The 20,292-nt window shown below is 43.0% G+C and overlaps 1 pseudogene across 1 annotated transcript; it reads left to right on the top strand.

The window, feature by feature from the left end:
* The first annotated feature begins 921 nt into the window (after positions 1-921).
* Positions 922-20,074, top strand: LOC309827152 (ribulose-phosphate 3-epimerase-like; annotated as a pseudogene). Its single transcript has 3 exons — positions 922-1,050; positions 19,157-19,310; positions 19,538-20,074. The product of its transcript is annotated as a ribulose-phosphate 3-epimerase-like (transcript).
* Positions 20,075-20,292: the final 218 nt, after the last annotated feature.

The raw sequence follows: 20,292 nt of genomic DNA on the forward strand, positions 1-20,292 counted from the left end.
GATCATCTCAGGTTGGAGTGAAATTCTTCAAAATACATTCGACGGCTTTCAGGGCCCAGTCCTCCTCCAGAGCACTGCTCAGTGGGATGTTTGCCACTTAGAATTTCAGTCCATCTGTGTAGTGTCCAGCTCTCCCCTGAGAACACATTTATTTGGGAACCTCGAACATTCCATAACATTCTTATGATTCCCCACTTTATCCAGCTATGTCACTTCTTCCAAGTTTATTTCCAGCAGATGCTGCCAGCCCTCAGTGGGACCTTCACCTAATCTCATTCTTCTCAGGAAAAGAGCAGTCATCCCAGCCCCAAGAGGGCTGTAGGCCACCGCCTCTAGCTGTCCCTGCTGTAGGCTGGAATGAACCAGGAGGGCAGATCTTCCCACACTGCTCTGCATCTTGGACATCTTGGCCCAGGTTAACTAGATCCAGCTAAACCAGAGGGTCTTGGCCACTATGGAAACATATATTTCAGCCCCCAAAGATACATGGGTATGTTTCTCTAATGGCTTTTTATATGGACTAAATTTATGCATTCATTCAATAAATACTTAGTGAACATTACTATGCGTCAGGCATTGTTCTGAGAACATGTTTCTGTGAATAAAACAAAGCGCCAGGTTTAATGGAGTCTGTAATCCACTGGGGGCAGACAGACAATAAATAATTTATCAGAGGGTGATACAAAAATAAATAAATAAAGCAGGGAAAAAGGGTTGAAGGGGAGGAGAGTGATGGTGGGTGTACGGTGCACACACCCGTGTTACATAAGGAGGGAGACATGGAAAGTCTGACCTGCAGGAGGTGAGGGAGAGCACCAGGCAGTTCAGTGGGGAAAGGCATAACCCAGCTAGTGAGAATAGCAAGGTCAAAGGCCCTGAGGCAGAAGAGCACCAACTGTGTTCAAGGAATAAGGGGAGGCCATGCGGAGGAAGGGAGAGCAGTATCCGGTGCCAGCTCACGCTGGACATGATAGCATGGTGAAGATTCTGTATTTTACTCTGAGTGGGATGGGAAGCCAACAGAAGATTGTGAACAAGAAATTAATACATGTAAGACACTTCAAACACTGTGCACAGTAAGTACTGAAAATTCTAGCTTTTGTTTTTACTTTTCTTGACTCTAAAGGTAACTAACCTCCATTCTGCATTATGAGAATGATAATTTTTAGCCTAAAATATGGTACAAAGGATAGAAGTCCTGATCTGACAGATCAGATTTGTGGCTACCAGTGGCCGGGGTGAGGGGAGGAGAAATTGGAGGAAGATGGTCAAAAGGTACAAACTTCCAGTTACAAGATAAATAAGCACTAGGGATGTAATGTACCACATGATCAACATAATGAGCACTGCTGTGTGTTATAGATGAAAGTTGTTAAGAGAGTAAAGCCTACGAGTTCTCATCACAAGGAAAAAATTTTTTTCTATTTCTTTAATTTTGTATTCATATGAGATGTTTACTAAACATATTGTGATAATCACTTCACCATGTAAGTAAATCAAATCATTATGCTACGTATCTTAAGCTTATCTGTATAAGTGCTGTATGTCACTTATATCTCAATAAAACTGGAAGAAAAAACCTCATTAATATTGAAAAATCCTGATCTTACAAACTTTAGGTCCAATTTTAACATCCTACATTTACAAAGAGGATTGATGATTAGAAAATTACCTCATGTCCAAGACTAGGTTCTTTTCATCTGCTGCTTGGCAATTTATTTTCTTTCTTTCTTTTTTAAAATTTATTTATTTATTTTTGGTTGCGTTGGGTCTTTGTTGCTGCGCATGGGCTTTCTCTAGTTGCAGCGAGCGGAGGCCACTCTTTGTGGCAGTGTGTGGGCTTCTCATTGCAGTGGCTTCTCTTCTTGCGGAGCACGGGCTCTAGGGGTGTGGGCTTCAGTAGTTGTGGCATGTGGGCTCAGTACTTGTGGCTTGTGGGCTCTAGAGCGCAGGCTCAGTAGTTGTGGCGCACGGGCTTAGTTGTTCCGCGGCATGTGGGATCTTCCCGGATCAGGGATTGAACCCGTGTCCCCTGCATTGGCAGGCGAATTCTTTTTTTTTTTTCAAAAAGCAGAAAAATCATTCTTACTTTTTATGCAAATGCAGCATAACTCTCCATTCTACACCGTATTTTTCTTACTTATTGATGTGTCTTAGAGTCCTTCCCTATTAGCACCTTTTTTTTATATACAGCAGGTTGTTATTAGTCATCAATTTTACACACATCAGTGTATACATGTCAATCCCAATCTCCCAATTCATCCCCCCACCCCCCAACCCCCGCCGCTTTCCCCCCTTGGTGTCCATACGTTTGTTCTCTACATCTGTCTCTATTTCTGCCCTGCAAACCGGTTCATCTGTACCATTTTTCTAGGTTGCACAGATATGCGTTAATATATGATATTTGTTTTTCTCTTTCTGACTTACTTCACTCTGTATGACAGTCTCTATCTAGATCCATCCACGTCTCAACAAATGACCCAATTTCATTCCTTTTTATGGCTAGTAATATTCCATTGTATATATGTACCACATCTTCTTTATCCATTTGTTTGTCAATGGGCATTTAGGTTGCCTCCATGACCTGGCTATTGTAAATAGTGCTGCAATGAACATTGGGGTGCATGTGTCTTTTTGAATTGTGGTTTTCTCAGGGTATATGCCCAGTAGTGGGATTGCTGGATCATATGGTAATTCTATTTTTAGTTTTTTAAGGAACCTCCATACTGTTCTCCATAGTGGCTGTATGAATTTACATTCCCACCAACAGTACAAGAGGGTTCCCTTTTCTCCACACCCTCTCCAGCATTTGTTGTTTATAGATTTTCTGATGAAGCCCATTCTAACTGGTGTGAGATGATACTCATTGTAGTTTTGATTTGCATTTCTCTAATAATTAATGATATTGAGCAGCTTTTCATGTGCTTCTTGGCCATCTGTATGTCTTCTTTGGAGAAATGTCTGTTTAGGTCTTTTGCCCATTTTTGGATTGGGTTGTTTGTTTTTTGAATATTGAGCTGCATGAGCTGTTTATATACTTTGGAAATTAATCCTTTGTCCATTGATTCGTTTGCAAATATTTTCTCCCATTCTGAAGGTTGTCTTTTCGTCTTGTTTATGGTTTCCTTTGCTGTGCAAAAGCTTTGAAGTTTCATTAGGTCCCATTTGTTTATTTTTGTTTTTATTTCCATTACTCTAGGAGGTGGATCAAAAAAGATCTTGCTGTGATTTATGTCAAAGAGTGTTCTTCCTATGTTTTCCTCTAAGAGTCTTATAGTGTCCAGTCTTACATTTAGGTCTCTAATCCATTTTGAGTTTCTTTTTGTGTGTGGTGTTAGGGAGTGTTCTAATTTCATTCTTCTACATGTAGCTGTCCTGTTTTCCCAGCACCACTTATTGAAGAGGCTGTCTTTTCTCCATTGTATATCCTTGCCTCCTTTGTCATAGATTACTTGACCAAAGGTATGTGGTTTTACCTCTGGGCTTTCTATCTTGTTCCATTGATCTATGTTTCTGTTTTTGTGCCAATACCATATTGTCTTGATTACTGTAGCTTTGTACTATAGTCTGAAGTCAGGGAGTCTGATTCCTCCAGCTCTGTTTTTTTTCCCTCAAGACTGCTTTGGCTATTTAGGGTCTTTTGTGTCTCCATACAAATTTTAAGTTTTTTTGTTCTATTTCTGTAAAAAATGCCATTGGTAATTTGATAGGGATTGCATTGAATCTGTAGATTGCTTTGGGTAGTATAGTCATTTTCACAATATTGATTCTTCCAATCCAAGAACATGGTATATCTCTCCATCTGTTGGTATTATCTTTAATTTCTTTCATCAGTGTCTTATAGTTTTCTGCATACAGGTCTTTTGTATCCCTAGGTAGGTTTATTCCTAGGTATTTTATTCTTTTGTTGCAATGGTAAATGGGAGTGTTTCCTTAATTTCTCTTTCAGATTTTTCATCGTTAGTGTATAGGAATGCAAGATATTTCTGTGCATTAATTTTGTATCCTACAACTTTACCAAATTCATTGATTAGCTCTAGTAGTTTTCTGGTGGCATCTTTAGGATTCTCGATGTATAGTATCATGTCATCTGCAAACAGTGACAGTTTTACTTCTTCTTTTCCAATTTGTATTCCTTTTTCTTCTCTAATTGCTGTTTGCTAGGACTTCCAAAACTATGTTGAATAATAGTGGTGAGAGTGGACATCCTTGTCTTTTTCCTGATCTTAGAGGAAATGCTTTCAGTTTTTCACCATTGATAATGATGTTTGCTGTGGGTTTGTCGTATATGGACTTTATTATGTTGACGTAGGTTCCCTCTATGCCCACCTTCTGGAGAGTTTTTATCATAAATGAGCGTTGAATTTTGTCAAAAGCTTTTTCTGCATCTATTGAGATGATCATGTGGTTTTTATTCTTCAATTTGTTAATATGGTGTATCACATTGATTGATTTCCATATATTGAAGAATCCTTGCATCCCTGGGATAAATCCCACTTGATCATGGTGTATGATCCTTGTAACGTGTTGTTGGATTCTGTTTGCTAGTATTTTGTTGAGGATTTTGCATCTACATTTATCAGTGATATTGGTCTGTAATTTTCTTTTTTTGTAGTATCTTTGTCTGGTTTTGGTATCAGGGTGATGATGGCCTCATAGAATGAGTTTGGGAGTGTTCCCTCCTCTGCAATTTTTTGGAGGAGTTTGAGAAGGATGGGTGTTAGCTCTTTTCTAAATGTTTGATAGAATTCACCTGTAAAGCCATCTGGTCCTGGGCTTTTGTTTGTTGGAAGATTTTTAATCACAGTTTCAAATTCATTACTTGTGATTGGTCTGTTCATATTTTCTATTTCAACTGGTTCAGTCTTGGAAACTTATACCTTTCTAAGAATTTGTCCATTTCTTCCATTTTATTGGCATAGAGTTGCTTGTAGTAGTCTCTTAGGATGCTTTGTATTTCTGCAGTGTCTGTTGTAACTTCTCCTTTTTCATTTCTAATTTTATTGATTTGAGTCCTCTCCCTCTTTTTCTTGATGAGTCTGGCTAATGCTTTATCAATTTTGTTTATCTTCTCAAAGAACCAGCTTTTAGTTTTATTGATCTTTGCTATTGTTTTCTTTGTTTCTATTTCATTTATTTCTGCTCTGATCTTTATGATTTCTTTCCTTCTGCTAACTTTGGGTTTTGTTTGTTCTTCTTTCTCTAGTTCCTTTAGGTGTAAGGTTAGATTATTTATATGAGAGTTTTGTTTCTTGAGGTAGGCTTGTATAGCTATATACTTTGCTCGTAGAACTGCTTTTGCTGTATCCCACAGGTATTGGATTGTCGTGTGTTGTCATTTGTATCTAGGTATTTTTTTATTTCCTCTTTGATTTCTTCAGTGATCTCTTGGTTATTTAGTAACGTATTGTTTAGCCTCCATGTGTTTGTGTTTTTTACATTTTTTCCCCTGTAATTCATTTCTAATCTCATAGCATTGTAGTCAGAAAAGATGCTTGATATGATTTCAATTTTCTCAGATTTACTGAGGCTTGATTTGTGACCCAAGATGTGATCTATCCTGGAGAATGTTCCATACGCACTTGAGAAGAAAGTGTAATCTGCTGTTTTTGGATGGAATGTCCTATAAATATCAAGTAAATCTATCTGGTTTATTGTGTCATTTATAGCTTCTGTTTCCTTATTTATTTTCATTTTGGATGATCTGTCCATTGGTGTAAATGAGGTGTTAAAGTCCCCCACTATTATTGTGTTACTGTCGATTTCCTCTTTTACAGCTGTTAGCAGTTGTCTTATGTATTGAGGTGCTCCTATGTTGGGTGCATATATATTTATAATTGTTATATCTTCTTCTTGGATTGATCCCTTGATCATTATGTAGTGTCCTTCCTTGTCTCTTGTAACATTCTTTATTTTAAAGTCTACTTTATCTGATATGAGTATTGCTACTCCAGCTTTCTTTTGATTTCCTTTTGCATGGAATATCTTTTTCCATCCCCTCACTTTCCATCTGAATGTGTCCCTAGGTCTGAAGTGGGTCTCTTGCAGACAGCATATATATGGGTCTTGTTTTTGTATCCATTCAGCAAGCCTGTGTCTTTTGTTTGTAGCATTTAATCCATTCACATTTACGGTAATTATCAATATGTATGTTCCTATGACCATTTTCTTAATTGTTTTGGGTTTGGTTTTGTAGGTCCTTTTCTTCTCTTGTGTTTCCCACTTAGAGAAATTCCTTTAGCATTTGTTGTAGAGCTGGTTTGGTGGTGCTGGATTCTCTTAGCTTTTGCTTGTCTGTAAAGCTTTTGATTTCTCCATCGAATCTGAATGAGATCCTTGCTGGGTAGAGTAATGTTGGTTGTAGGTTCTTCCCTTTCATCACTTTAAGTATATCATGCCACTCCCTTCTGGCTTGTAGAGTTTCTGCTGAGAAATCAGCTGTTAACCTTATGGGAGTTCCCTTGTATGTTATTTGTTGTTTTCCCCTTGCTGCTTTCAATAATTTTTCTTTGTCTTTAATTTTTGCCAATTTGATTACTATGTGTCTCGGCATGTTTCTCCTTGGGTTTATCCTGTATGGGACTCTCTGCACTTCCTGGACTTGGGTGGCTATTTCCTTTCACATGTTAGGGAAGTTTTCGACTATAATCTCTTCAAATGTTTTCTTGGGTCCTTTCTCTCTCTCTTGTCCTTCTGAGACCCCTGTAATGCGAATGTTGTTGCATTTAATGTTGTCCCAGAGGTCTCTTAGGTTGTCTTCATTTCTTTTCATTCTTTTTTCTTTAGTCTGTTCCACAGCAGTGAATTCCACCATTTTGTCTTGCAGGTCACTTATCTGTTCTTCTGCCTCAGTTATTCTGCTATTGATTCCTTCTAGTGCATTTTACATTTCAGTTATTGTATTGTTCATCTCTGTTTGTTCTTTAATTCTTGTAGGTCTTTGTTAAACATTTCTTGCATCTTCTCGATCTTTGCCTCCATTCTTTTTCAGAGGTCCTGGATCATCTTCACTATCATTATTCTGAATTCTTTTTCTGGAAGGTTGCCTATCTCCACTTCATTTAGTTGTTTTTCTGAGGTTTTATCTTGTTCTTTCATCTGGTACATAGCCCTCTGCCTTTTCATCTTGTCTATCTTTCTGTGAATGTGGTTTTTGTTCCACAGTCTGCAGGATTGTAGTTCTTCTTGCTTCTGCTCTCTTCCTTCTGGTGGATGAGTGTCTCTAAGAGACTTGTGCAGGTTTCCTGATGGGAGAGACTGGTGGTGGGTAGAGCTGGCTGTTGCTCCAGTGGGCAGAGCTCAGTAAAACTTTAATCTGCTTGACTACTGATGGGTGGGGCTCGGTTCCCTTCCTGTTGGTTGTTTGGCCTCGGGCAACCCAACGCTGGAGCCTGCCTGGGCTCTTTGGTGGGGCTAATGGCGTACTCTGGGAGGGCTCCTGCCAAAGAGTACTTCCCAGAACTTCTGCTGCCAGTGTCCTTGTACTCTCGGTGAGCCACAGCCACCCCCTGCCTCTGCAGGAGACCCTCCAACACTGGCAGGTAGGTCTGGTTCAGTCTCCCCTGGGTTCACTGCTCCTTCCCCTGGGTCCTGATGCACACACTACTTTGTGTGGGCAGGCAGATTCTTAACCACTGCGCCACCAGGGAAGTCTCCTTGGCAATTTATTTTCTAAAAAACTTCTTATTATGGACATTTTCAAACTTAATACAAAATTAGATAGAATACCCAGTTTCAAGCAATTATCAATTAATGGCTAATGTTGTTTCTTCTGTATTACTATTTTCCTCCCCCTCCTCACACTGAATTACTTTACAGCAAATCCCAGACATATCTTTTCGTCTGTGAATGCCTCAGTACATAGCTCTGAAAATAAAATCTTTCTGTTTTGCTTTACCATAAGACCCTTATCACACCTACAAATTTAATGGTAATTTCTTAAGATCATAAAAAATCCAGTCAGTCATCAGATTTTCCTGGTTATCTCGTTAATGCTTTTTAAAAATAGTTGATTTGTTTAAATTGGGATCCAGACATGCACGTTGCATTTGGGTGTTAGGTCTTGTAAATCTTTTAAAATCTGACTATTCGTCCTTCCTGTTTGTTTTCTTGTCATTTATTTGTGAAGAAACTTGGTCTTTTGTTCCTTAGTTGTCCCTCATTTTGGATTTTGCTGAATTCCTCCCCACGGAGTTGTGAATATGTTCCTCTTTCCCCTTGTTTTTCCTGTAAACTGGTAGTTGGCTCTAGAGGCATAACCAAGTTGGATTTTTTGGCAAGACTACCTCATGGGAGGTGCTGTGAACTTCCTGTTACACCCTATCAGGAGGTATGTCCTGCCTCGCTTTCTCTATCTCTTATATTTGGTAAAATACACATAACATCAAATTTACCCTTTTAGCCACACTGAAGTGTACAATTCAGTGGTATTTAGTACATTCACCATGTTGTGCTACTACCACCACTATCTAATTCTGGAACTTTTCCGTCACCTCAAAAAGAAACTCTGTACCCATTAAGTAGTCATTCCCCACCTCCCTCTCCCCAGTCCCTGGTAGCCATGAATCTACTTTTTGTCTCTCTGAATTTTTCATATAAATGGAATCATGTAATACGTGGCCTTTTGTATCTGGCTTCTTTCACTTAGTATAATGTTTTCAAGGCTCATGCATGTTTGTAGCACGTGTCAGTACTACATTCCTTTTTGAAATTAATTAATTAATTAATTAATTAATTTTTGGCTGTGTTGGGTCTTTGTTGCTGCGCGTGGGCTTTCTCTAGTTGTGGTGAGCGCGGGCTCCTCCTTGTTATGGCACGTGGGCTTCTCATTGCGGTGGCTTCTCTTGTTACGGAGCACGGGCTCTAGGTGCGCGGGCTTCAGTAGCTGTGGCACACAGGCTCAGCAGTTGCGGCTCACGGGCTCTAGAGCGCAGGCTCAGTAGTTGTGGCACACGGGCCTAGTTGCTCCGTGGCATGTGGGATCTTCCTGGACCAGGGCTTGAACCTGTGTCCCTTGCATTGGCAGGCAGATTCCTAACCACTGCGCCACCAGGGAAGTCCCCTGCATTCCTTTTTATGGCTAAATAATATTCCATTGTGTGGAATTTTATTTATCTATTCCTCAGTTGATAGACATTTGGGTTGTTTCCACCTTTTGACTTCTGTGAATAGTGATGCTGTGAACATACACGTACCATTTTGCTGGAACACCTGTTTTAACCCCTAGGAGTGCCTCTCTTTTTGTGGTGTTAGGACTCATCGGTGGGTTCAGTTGGCCTCAGCCTGATCCATATATGATAATGTTCCCTGTGGGCCTTTCATCTATTGATTTTAGCCACTATTGATGACCACTGCCTGTTCCAATAGGGTTCCAATAACACACTTCTCATAGAGGTCAAGGTGGTCTAACCATTTTACTTTCAGTTAACATTAAAGCAGCACTGTTTTGGGCAACAAAGTTCATGCATTCCTATGAGGGGAAGAAAATGGGGGGCAGGGGGGCTGGTGACCAAAAAGTGTGAGAAAAGCTGCATATGATGGATGCCCTTGCTGCTCACATGCAGTGCTCACTCACATGCTAAGGCCCCTGGGAAGCTGTGTAGTCAAAAAGCCTGTTTAGCTTTAACTCTGTATTTCCCAAGTTTATTTGACTATGAATATTTTTTTCTCTACACTTATTCTAATTATCCATTGGAACATGCTTTGGAGAATATTGTTTTAGAGTCTAGGTTACTTAAAATACTACTAATTAATTTATACCTATGTGTTTCTTAGCTGTTTGGAACTGACCTGACAGTCCCCAGAATCTTCTATTATCACTTAGTGGCCATAAGTTAACCATATTCTTGCAAAATCCCTGGACAGCAGAGTTGGCAATATTTCTGGCAAAGTTTCACCTGGAAACTCTGAAATGAGATTATGTCCTTGGGAATGAATGCTTGAGTCAAAGAAGCAAATATCAATTTCACCCATCACCTCCATCTTAAGTGTTTGATGGACACCTGTGATAAACCTTAGAGAAGCACCATACTGATGTGTAAGCCAGAGCTGCTTATCATTCCTCTCTGCTCTTCATTGCTTTACTCTGCACGGCCCCCAAACCATGCCGAGGTCCCCCTTCATGTTTCCCTGGGTCACACTGCTGGGGGCTCTGTCCCACCACCCACACGTCAGTGTGGTTAGATAATGCTAAACACTGAGGTCATGTGGAGAGAGGGTCTAGCAGACTCCTTGGTTGACTTTCTAAGGTCAGGGATTTGACAGAGCTCCTTTCCCGTGGTCACTTAAATGCATTTCACTTACTAGTTTGTTTTTAAAAGTTTTTAACCAGTCAAGCAGCCATGCAAAATGCTGTGATCTGCACCTTTGAGGCCAGAAGAATGGCACAAAGGTGGTGCCTGCCCTCACCATTTAGGTGGGCTCAGCAGGGTAGCAGGGGCTTGTGGGGAGTGGGAGGAGCTGGTAGGAGGAAGAGTAGTGAGCAATCCAGTGCGGGGAAAGTGGAAACCCTGGGCCATTTCACTGTTAGAGAGAGGACCCAGCTCTGTGAAGTGTGTGCTGTAACTGGGGCTTCTAGGTAGAGGCGGTAATGAAGGTCAGCCGGAGTATAGAGTGGTTCCAGGTCAGAGATTTGCTGGGGATACAGGGGAAGGGGCCTGGCCAGAGTTGGGCAGGGTGCCAGGACCCTGGAAGTCATCTGCCTTGGTTCTAATGGGCTCAGGAGTTAAGCAGGGCCAAGTATGCTTGCGGGAGGCCTCACTGGCCTAACCTAAAAATTAACTTATACAACCTAACATCCAGCATCCTAGGACAGGCTGGCATTGAGAGGCAGGATAATGGAGTGGTTGAGAGCACAGATGTCGGTGCCAGACTTCCAGGGTTCAAATCCTAGCTCTGCTGCTCACTAGCTGTGTGACCTTGGGCAAGTCACTCCACCTCTCTGTGCCCCTGTCTTCCCAGGGAGGAATAAAAGTAAGACCTACCTTATAGGGTTGTTTATGAAGATTAAAGGAGTTAAGATATGCAAAAGCACTTAGAACCATGCCTGGCACCTAGTAAAGTGTTGAGATTTACCTGTTATGATTAAATGGTGGGCTTAGAGGACAGATCCGTGAGCTGCTGGGCACTGAGAGCTGCTGGGGTGCTGGGTAAGTAGTGGGGAGGAGGGGGGCTCCAGGGCAGGTGGGCAGGAGCAAAGGAGAGAGGGAAGGGACTCTGCCTGTGGGCAAGCCAGGGAGGGAAGAGCTGGATCTTGAACTCACCAGACACCCCACCGTTTTTGGAACAGGGAAGGTTGCAGAGCCCTGTTCTGTGCCAATAGGCCCAGATCACAGTTTGCTCCTGTCTCCCTAGGAAAAAGGGGGTCATGGCCATGCTCACATCCCTGTCCCTAGGTTACCTGAGTTCCCCTCCTGGCCTTCTTCTCCAGTGGTTCCCATGTGTCGCTCATCTGTTCTCTTTAGAACAGTCACAAAAGTTTCAACTGAACTTAGTATCAGGTTATAATTCTTTTTCCTGATGACTCAGCTTGCTTTTCCTTTTTATTTTCTGCATGAGAAAAGGGAAAACCTTCCCTAGGATCACTGAACACAGCCTTCCTTTCTCTTGATAATAGCCTGGTGAAGGTGGGGAGGGGGTAGTGCGCGGAAACTGCCAGGCAAGTAGAGCTGACTGTCCACACGTCAGTGTCCAGAGGCTTCCGTGTCCCCGTGTCCCCTGCTACCTGGCCTGTCGGCACCGGCTCCAGGGGGCTCTGCGTGCTCACTGGCCCAGCTTTCAGAACCAGGCCCCCAACAGCCAGCCTGGTGGGGGGCTCCAGCTCCATCCCCCCATGGTGACGTGGGATCTGTTTCATCTCAGTATATAATTAGCTAAAACTAGACCAAGTCACTGCTTTTAACAGCCCTTTTGCCTCCTGATCTTACCCACTCCCATTTTTGTTTTGGAAGGATCGTCCTTTCCACTTCAGGGTCCAGAAATATACATTTGGTTTTGTTTAAACATTGTTTTCTAAGAATATCTATGCGACCGCCTTACTCTCTAACTTTGCCAGCACCCTCCTGCCTCTGTTTCTTACCTGTGCCATTTCCTCTCTAGGTCGTGTCCTCAGCCTTGTGTTTGGGCATGAAAGCATCCGGGACGTTGGGCATCTAGGTCTTCTCTCAGCACCACCTCTGGACCAGTTCGGTGGACCCCAGCCCTTGGTTCAGACCTTTCTGTTTTGGGGTCACACGGCAGCTTGGTGTGTTAAGGGCAAACCTCACTGGCATCTAGGTTTCCCCATACATTGCTTTGATGTTCCCTCGTCAGCAGCAGCCTCAGTCTCTGTGTCACACTGAGAGCCAGCCCCTATTTCATAATCACTATTAACTTTCAAAAGTAGGTCCCTATTTGGCACTGCCCACTCAGCACGAGGTGCTAACGTCGGCACTACTCACTGCTAAGTTCTTTGTGCGTCTGAGTCAGCTCCTTACTTTCCCTACTCCGTCTCTAAAGGTGGCCTCTGCTTCTTTTCCTGGCTTCACACTCTGGGTGAGGAGAAAGGTAGTGAGATGCTCCTAAGACCAAAGTCATGATTGCTCCCCTTTCCTGAGGGTCTCCAGACACAGGTTCAGGGGCACGTGTAGGTGGTGTAGGTTTGTATGTTCCGAGGGGAGAAGTGATTCCACAACAGAAAGAAGTGGCCTCACAAGAATGAAAGGACAACTTCAAACATGCTGTCAGTAACTCATCAAATGACAGCGATGCAGTAACCCTTCAGGTCACGCCTGGCAGCCAACTGATCCTGGGCAGGGGAAACCAATGGCCAAAGAAAGGAGGAAGCACACCTGAGCCAGCTTGCTCACAAGCTGCAATATGTAAACGTGGGTACAAAGCGGTTACTTAATTCCTGCACCTGTTCTGACTCAGCACACGCTTGAAGTACTTTTTTTTTAATTGTAACATCTTTAGTGGAGTATTATTGGTTTACAATGTTGTGTTAGTTTCTGCTGTATGATGAAGTGAATCAGCTATACGTATACACACTTGAAGTACTGGGCCAGGATTTGACAGGATGCCAGTGCTGGCAGCACACGCAGAAAATTTCATGGTGACACCACCCAGATGGTGCCAGGAAAGGGACACAGAGCCCAGTGGGCTCTGCCTGCAGCTCTGGAGGAGAAGCCTTCCTCCTGCCTGCAGGGAAGACTTGGGCTGATGCCTGGCTCCCCTGGAGTAGCCTGCAAAATAAACTAGCATGGACCTGACATTTAAAAATTCGTCAGCTGTAGATTTTCAAAGTGTATCAATGGGGTTTGGGTTTCATGATTGCTGCTAAAAAAATGTGAGCAACTCTCATGACTATATTCAATTTTCACTGATTTAATTACTGCTAAGAAAAGAAACTGCCAGATGGAAAAGACATCGGCATCACATTTCTCACGGTGTTCAAGTTGGCATCAGCATTGATCAAAACCTTGCAGTGGCCTCTCGTTTCCATTCGTGGTTTTAAAGTGACTGTACTTAGCTGACTTATTTGTGATCCCCTCTTCATTACTGTGTCTTGGACAGTATCAAAACAGACCTGCCTGGGGCTTCCCCGGTGGCGCAGTGGTTGAGAGTCCGCCTGCCGATGCAGGGGACACGGGTTCGTGCCCTGGTCCGGGAAGATCCCACATGCCGCGGAGTGGCTGGGCCCGTGAGCCATGGCTGCTGAACCTGCGCGTCCGGAGCCTGTGCTCCGCAACGGGAGACGCCACAACAGTGAGAGGCCCGCGTACCACACACACACAAAAAAGACCTGCCTGTGGCTGTTTATATAAATCTTTAAGTTCAGTATCTTGTGAGCTTCCAGAACTTTTGTTGGCAGAATATGGTAGTGCTTTATAAATGCATGTGGGAGAAAACCTTGAAAAGATGGTAGACTCGTTTATAGAAGAGGTAGCAAACACTGACCTTTCTGGAACATAGAAAAAAAAATATATGCATCTGCTTTAAGCAGCTTTTTATTAGTGAAATGCACGGCTTACGTTATAAGTAGTAAAACCTAAGCCTTGGCAGCAGTTTTAATTCTCCAAGGAGCACAGATTATGTTCAAAGGGCTAAGATGGTTCATGGTAAGATCAGAATGGGTTACGGAACAATTAGAGAGAAAATTCAACTCAAAATAAATGTCGACCGAGTGGTTCTAGGACTGAGCATTTTTACTGGCGGGTGAGGTGTCTAACATTTGGATGCATTTGAATTATCGTCACAGAGTGAGAGAGGACCTTAGCTGTCATCTTCTCTCTTTTTCCCAGCCTCCAGTCCTGGAACCTCTGACAGCCGATATGGTTGACCTTGCCCAGGACCTCACAGGCAGCCTACCTCGTGGATGCTTGCCCAGATCTAAGCTTACACGGTTTCCCTGTCGCCCTTAAATACCCAGCTTCCTCTCTGAATGGCCCACAGCGAATGCATGTCTATAAGACAGGTTTGCTAATACCTGAAGTTAGGTCTCAGGTGTCTTCCAACTTGGCTTTTCCTTTTTCAGGCTGATTCTGTGGATCTGGATCCTTCGTGAGGTGGCTCACTTAACCAAAGAGAATGAACTTCCTGGAGAGAAGAGAAGAGTGCTTCAGCCAAGCAAAGCTTGTGTAGCTGTGCTTCTAAACCAGACTGTCCAAAAAGCCCATGAGCATTTTCTAGACCAGCATCCCATCTCATTCAGCCTTTCCTCCCTTTCAGAGTTTCCAGAACTTTCACCATCCTGGAGGTCCAGCACTAGCTGGTATCAGTTAACCAATGGTCTTAAAAGAGATAATAATATTCCATTGTATATATACATATATACACACAGCATTTTGTCCATCTGTTCGTCCATTGATGCATGCTTGGATTGCTTCCACCTTTGACTCTTGTGAATAATGCTGCTATGAACATGGCTGTACAAATATTTGCTCAAGTCCCTGCTTTCATTTCCGTGGGGTATATACCCAGAAGTGGAATTGCTGGATCATATGGTAATCCCATGTTTTGAGGAACTGTTATGCTGTTTTCCACAGGAACTGCACATGATCATTTTTTTTTTTTACTGCATATGCTATAGTATAATTATAACAATTTATTAGATATTGCCAAACTTTTTTCTAAAATTATATATATACACACACACACACACCCCTACCAGCAGTGACCCAAATCTTTGCCAACACTATTATCAGATTTCTTAATTTTGGCAAATTTAATGGTTTTAAAATGATTATGTTATCATGGTCTTAATTTTTATTTCCCTAATTACCACTGCAATTACTCATTTTACATGTTTGTAAGTTTCGTTTTTCATATGGAAGTCATTAATCCATTAAGAATTAATTTTGGGGGCTTCCCTGGTGGTGCAGTGGTTGAGAGTCCGCCTGCCGATGCAGGGGACACGGGTTCGTGCCCCAGTCCGGGAAGATCCCACATGCCGCAGAGCGGCTGGGCCCGTGAGCCATGGCCACTGAGCCTGTGCGTCCAGAGCCTGTGCTCCGCAACGGGAGGGGCCACAACAGTGAGAGGCCCGCGTATCGCAAAAAAAAAAAGAAAAAAAAAAAAAAGAATTAATTGTTGTGTATGGTGTATGATAGAAATCTAATTTTACTCTTTTTTTTGATTTATTTATTTTTTTTGGCTGTATTGGGTCTTTGTTGCTGTGCACAGGCTTTCTCTAGTTGCAGTGAGCAGGGGCTACTCTTCATTGCGGTGTGCAGGCTTCTTATTGTGGTGGTTTCTCTTGTTGCGGAGCACGGGCTTTAGGCGTGTGGGCTTTAGTAGTTGTGGCTCTTGGGCTCAGTAGTTGTGGTGCACAGGCTTAGCTGCTTTGTGGCGTGATCTTCCCGGACCAGGGCTCGAACCCATGTCCCCTGCATTGGTAGGCGGATTCTTAACCACTGCGCCACCAGGGGAGCCCTTCACTCCTTTTTATGTGGATAACCAAGTGTCCTGGCTCCATCCTTTTCCCATAGCCACCATCTCATATGTCAAGTTTCCATATATGGTTGGTCTGCCTCTGAGCTGTTTGTTCATTTGGTTACTTTGTCAACCTACGTTAATGGCATCTGTTCTCTTTATCAGGAGGGGACAATGAGGTATTAAGAGAGACTGATCCTGGGTTAACTGGGCACTTACTGTCCGGCATTGTAATTGCACCTGGCTATGGACGAGGTGGTTGGAATTGGCCTGCTAGTTGAATAAAGTCCATGCACTCATGGAGCTCAAAGATACACATATTTAAATCCCAATGATGTAACGTGGTAAGTGCGGTAATAGAGGAATAGCTGACATGATATAAGAAAAAAACAGCAAAGAAACAACTAACTAGTATTTGGGTGTCCAAGAAGGTAACAGGGGGGTGACCATGTCAAATGAGCTGAGGTCTAGAGGTGCACAAATTTAATATCAAATCCCAGTGCTCCTACTTACTAGCTGTGTGACCCTGAAAAATTCTCAAGACATCGTTGAGCCTCAACTTCCTGTCTATTCAACAGAGGTAATAATAATACTTACCTCAGAAGGTTGCTGGGAACATTAAAACAAACCATATATCAGGAGCACTTAGCCCAGGGCCTGACACAGTGGAAGTACTCAATAAATGTACACCTATCGATTCATTCATCCAATAATATTAACTGAGTACCTACTATGTGCCAGGCATGGTAATAGGCTATAAGTACAAGTGTGAGAAGGCAAATAGTCTTTGCTCTCATGTAGCTTTTGGTCAACCAGGATACACATATGCTTATAAAATATTCACACAAATATATCATTACAGATTTGATGAGTGCTATAAAGGGAAATTATAGCATGCTAGGACAGAACAGAAGAGGGAAACCTGATTTATGATGAGTGTTTTTATTATCACTACACATTTCTGAGCTGGGACTTGAAGGGTGGATAGGAGTTTATGGGCACAGCAAGCGGGGATGGCCATTCCAGGCAGACTAGACTTCAGAGGAAAAGGCATGAGATGCGAAAGCTTTTCTCTAGGTCAGGGGCAAGTGTCCCCTCACTCAGGACCCCCCTCACTGCCCAAAGACTTAGAGGGATTCCTCATGTCCACCTTTTCCAGGGAACAGGCAGGAGAAGTTGAGTGCCTGTGGCCCCCAAACATGTCTGGTGGCTCAGTGAACTCTGATCTTTTGTCAGTGTGATAAACTGTTCTCAATCCACTGACCAGCTCCTTGGTAATACTGGGCTGAAGATAAATGGTGAAAATGGCTTAGATGAGCTGGATTACAGTGAAGTCCTTTTGATGTTAATGTTGGTCAAAAATGTATTTAGGACTGACCTCAGTTTGGCACTCCAAAGCTCAAAGATAAAAAGAAGTGCTCAGAGAAAAGAAAGTAAAGTGATTAAAAGATTTTCCAAGACGTATGTGAAGTATTCTTACAAGCTAACGGTGCATACTGTTTGCCATTTAGAGCAGATGGGACAAAGAGTTATATTTGCAAGAAGGGAAATACAGATGCTTGTGAGGAGGTTTTCTGGAACAAGTACAATTCAATAGTTCTCAAATTGCAGTGTATATCAGAGTCCCTCCAGGAGCCTGTTAAAAATTTAGACTCCCTCTGCAGTGATGGCCATTGTCAGTGTGCTCAGGAGTCTGCATGGGTTCTCTCCCAGCTGGAGAGCCCTGGCTCCGCCCACTCCACACCACAGCTTAGCGCTAGGTCTGGGGCAGACACGTCCTGGGAGAAGTTTGCCACAGAGGCAGCCCAGATCCCAGGGGGCAGCACAGCCACCTCAGTTCCTGCAGCCACTATGCCCCGACCCCCAGCCCCAGGCTACTCCACACCAGAGCCTTGCACTAGATCTGGGACAAACACAACAGAGAAAGGGTTGGGCAGCTTCTGAGCAGAACTGAAGCTGCCTGTGTGGGCAGTGCATAGGTCCTTACTTGCTTCAGCATCACCTCCTTTGAGGCAGGGCTCACACTCACAGGCAATGGATCCTACTGAATCCAACCCTCAGGCTTCTAATCCAACAACTGGGGGGGGGGCAGACCCCACCCCTGCCAGGGTGGCAAGAGAGGAAGCCCCATCTCATATCCTGCACAGGCTCTAGATACTACAACACCTACCACACCCCCTGTCCAGGGGATAACAGCCAGCACACCCTGAGGAAAGACGTGACTGGTGTCCATACTGAAACCAGCCCTTGCATGAAAACGCGGGACATACGTAGTCTACACAGGGATGTTCTCACATAAAAACACCCTTTCAAGACCACAGCAGATAACTGTTTCTCTTAAATTCATAGAGACAGAGAAAGTTAAGTAAAATGAAAAGGCAGAGGAACTACACCCAATCAAAAGAACAAGAGAAATCCTCTGAAAGAACAAATTATGAAACAGAGCTCATCTGTCTACTAGACCCCAAGTTCAAAAAGGTGGTAATAAAAATGCTAACCGAACTAAGAAAGATTATCAATAGAAACACAGATCACTGTAACAGGAACTAGAAACTATAAACATGAACCAATAAAAAATAGACAATTCCATTGCTGAGATAAAAACCAATCTAGAAGCAATGAATAGCAGACTAAATGACACAGAAGAATGAATAAGTGATCTGGAAGATAGGATAATGCAAATCACCCAATCAGAACAGCAGACAGAAAGACAAATGAAAAAAAAAAGAAAGAAAGCAACATATAAGATCTATGGGATAATATAAAACATGCCAACCTATGCATAATAGGGGTTCCAGAAGGAGAAGAGAGAGGGAAGGGGATCAAAAAATGTATTTGAAGAAATTATGGCTGAAAACTCCTCAAACCTAAAGAAGGAAACAGATATCCAGGTACAGGAAGCACAGAGAGTCCCAAACAAGATGAACCCAAAAAGACCAAGACACATTATAATTAAAATGGCAAATGTTAAAGAGAGGATTCTAAAGACAGCAAGAGAAAAACAAAGAGTCAGTTACAAGGGAAGCCCCATAAGGCTATCAGCTGATTTCTCTGCAGAAACTTTGCAGGCCAGAAGGGAGTGGCATGATATATTCAAAAAACCTGCAACCTAGGATATTCTAGCCATCAAGATTAGCATTTAGAATAGAAGGAGAGGTAAAGAGTTTCTCAGACGAGCAAAAACTAAAAGAATTCAGCTATACTAAATCTACACTAAAAGAAATATTGAAGGGTCTTCTCTAAATAGGAAAGAAGGGCATCCGGCTGCAAGATTGGCCTGTCCATCCTCAACAGCAACCTGGACAGTTTGGGGGCCGATTACCCGCACCTGGATGCATTTTGTTCCCAACATCACCTCTGGTCACCCTGTGGTAGAAAGCCTCCTAAAGCAGCTAGGCCAGGACCCTTTCTTTCTTTCTTTTTTTTTTTTTTTTGCGGTACGCAGGCCTCTCATTGTTGTGGCCCCTCCCGTTGCGGAGCACAGGCTCTGGACGTGCAGGCTCAGCGGCCATGGCTCACGGGCCCAGCCGCTCTGCGGCATGTGGGATCTTCCCAGACCGGGGCACGAACCCGTGTCCCCTGCATCGGCAGGCGGACTCTCAACCACTGCGCCACCAGGGAAGCCCAGGACCCTTTCTTTGACATGCACATGATGGTGCCCAGGCCGGAACAGTGGGTAAAACCAATGGCTGTAGCAGGAGCCAATCAATATACTTTTCATCTCGAGGCTACTGAGAACCTGGCGGCTTTGATCAAAGACATTCGGGAGAATGGAATGAAGGTTGGCCTTGCTATCAAACCAGGAACTACAGTTGAGTATTTGGCACCATGGGCTCATCAGATAGATATGGCCTTGGTTATGACACTGGAAGTTGGGTTTGGAGGGCAGAAATTCATGGAAGATATGATGCCAAAGGTTCACTAGTTGAGGACCCAGTTCCCGTCTTTGGACATTGAGGTTGATGGTGGAGTAGGTCCTGACACCATCCATAAATGCACAGAGGCAGGAGCTAACGTGATTGTATCTGGCAGTGTCATTATGAGGAGTGAAGACCCCAGATCTGTGATCAACCTGTCAAGAAATGTTTGCTTAGAAGCTGCTCAGAAACGTTCTCTCGATCAATGGAACCACAAGGAGTCCAGTGTTTCTGCTTACGAGATCTAGTTTTTACTGGAAAACAAGAATATTGCCTACCAAATCATACCACAGTTCAGGCAGTGCTGCTTTTCTGAGCAATTATTCATTCCAGTGACTAAAATCCATTTTGCAGAATGTTCCAAGAGGTTAGAAATTGGTGTGTATTACATTTTCAGTGATGCAATTTAAAGATTAGTGTGGTAAAATACCATTTTTACTGGGAGACTTGATTTTTATAAAGAGTA

Source organism: Grampus griseus, assembly GCF_964374135.1.
Source record: "Grampus griseus genome assembly, chromosome: 9".
In the NCBI taxonomy this organism is placed as follows: Eukaryota; Metazoa; Chordata; class Mammalia; order Artiodactyla; family Delphinidae; genus Grampus; species Grampus griseus.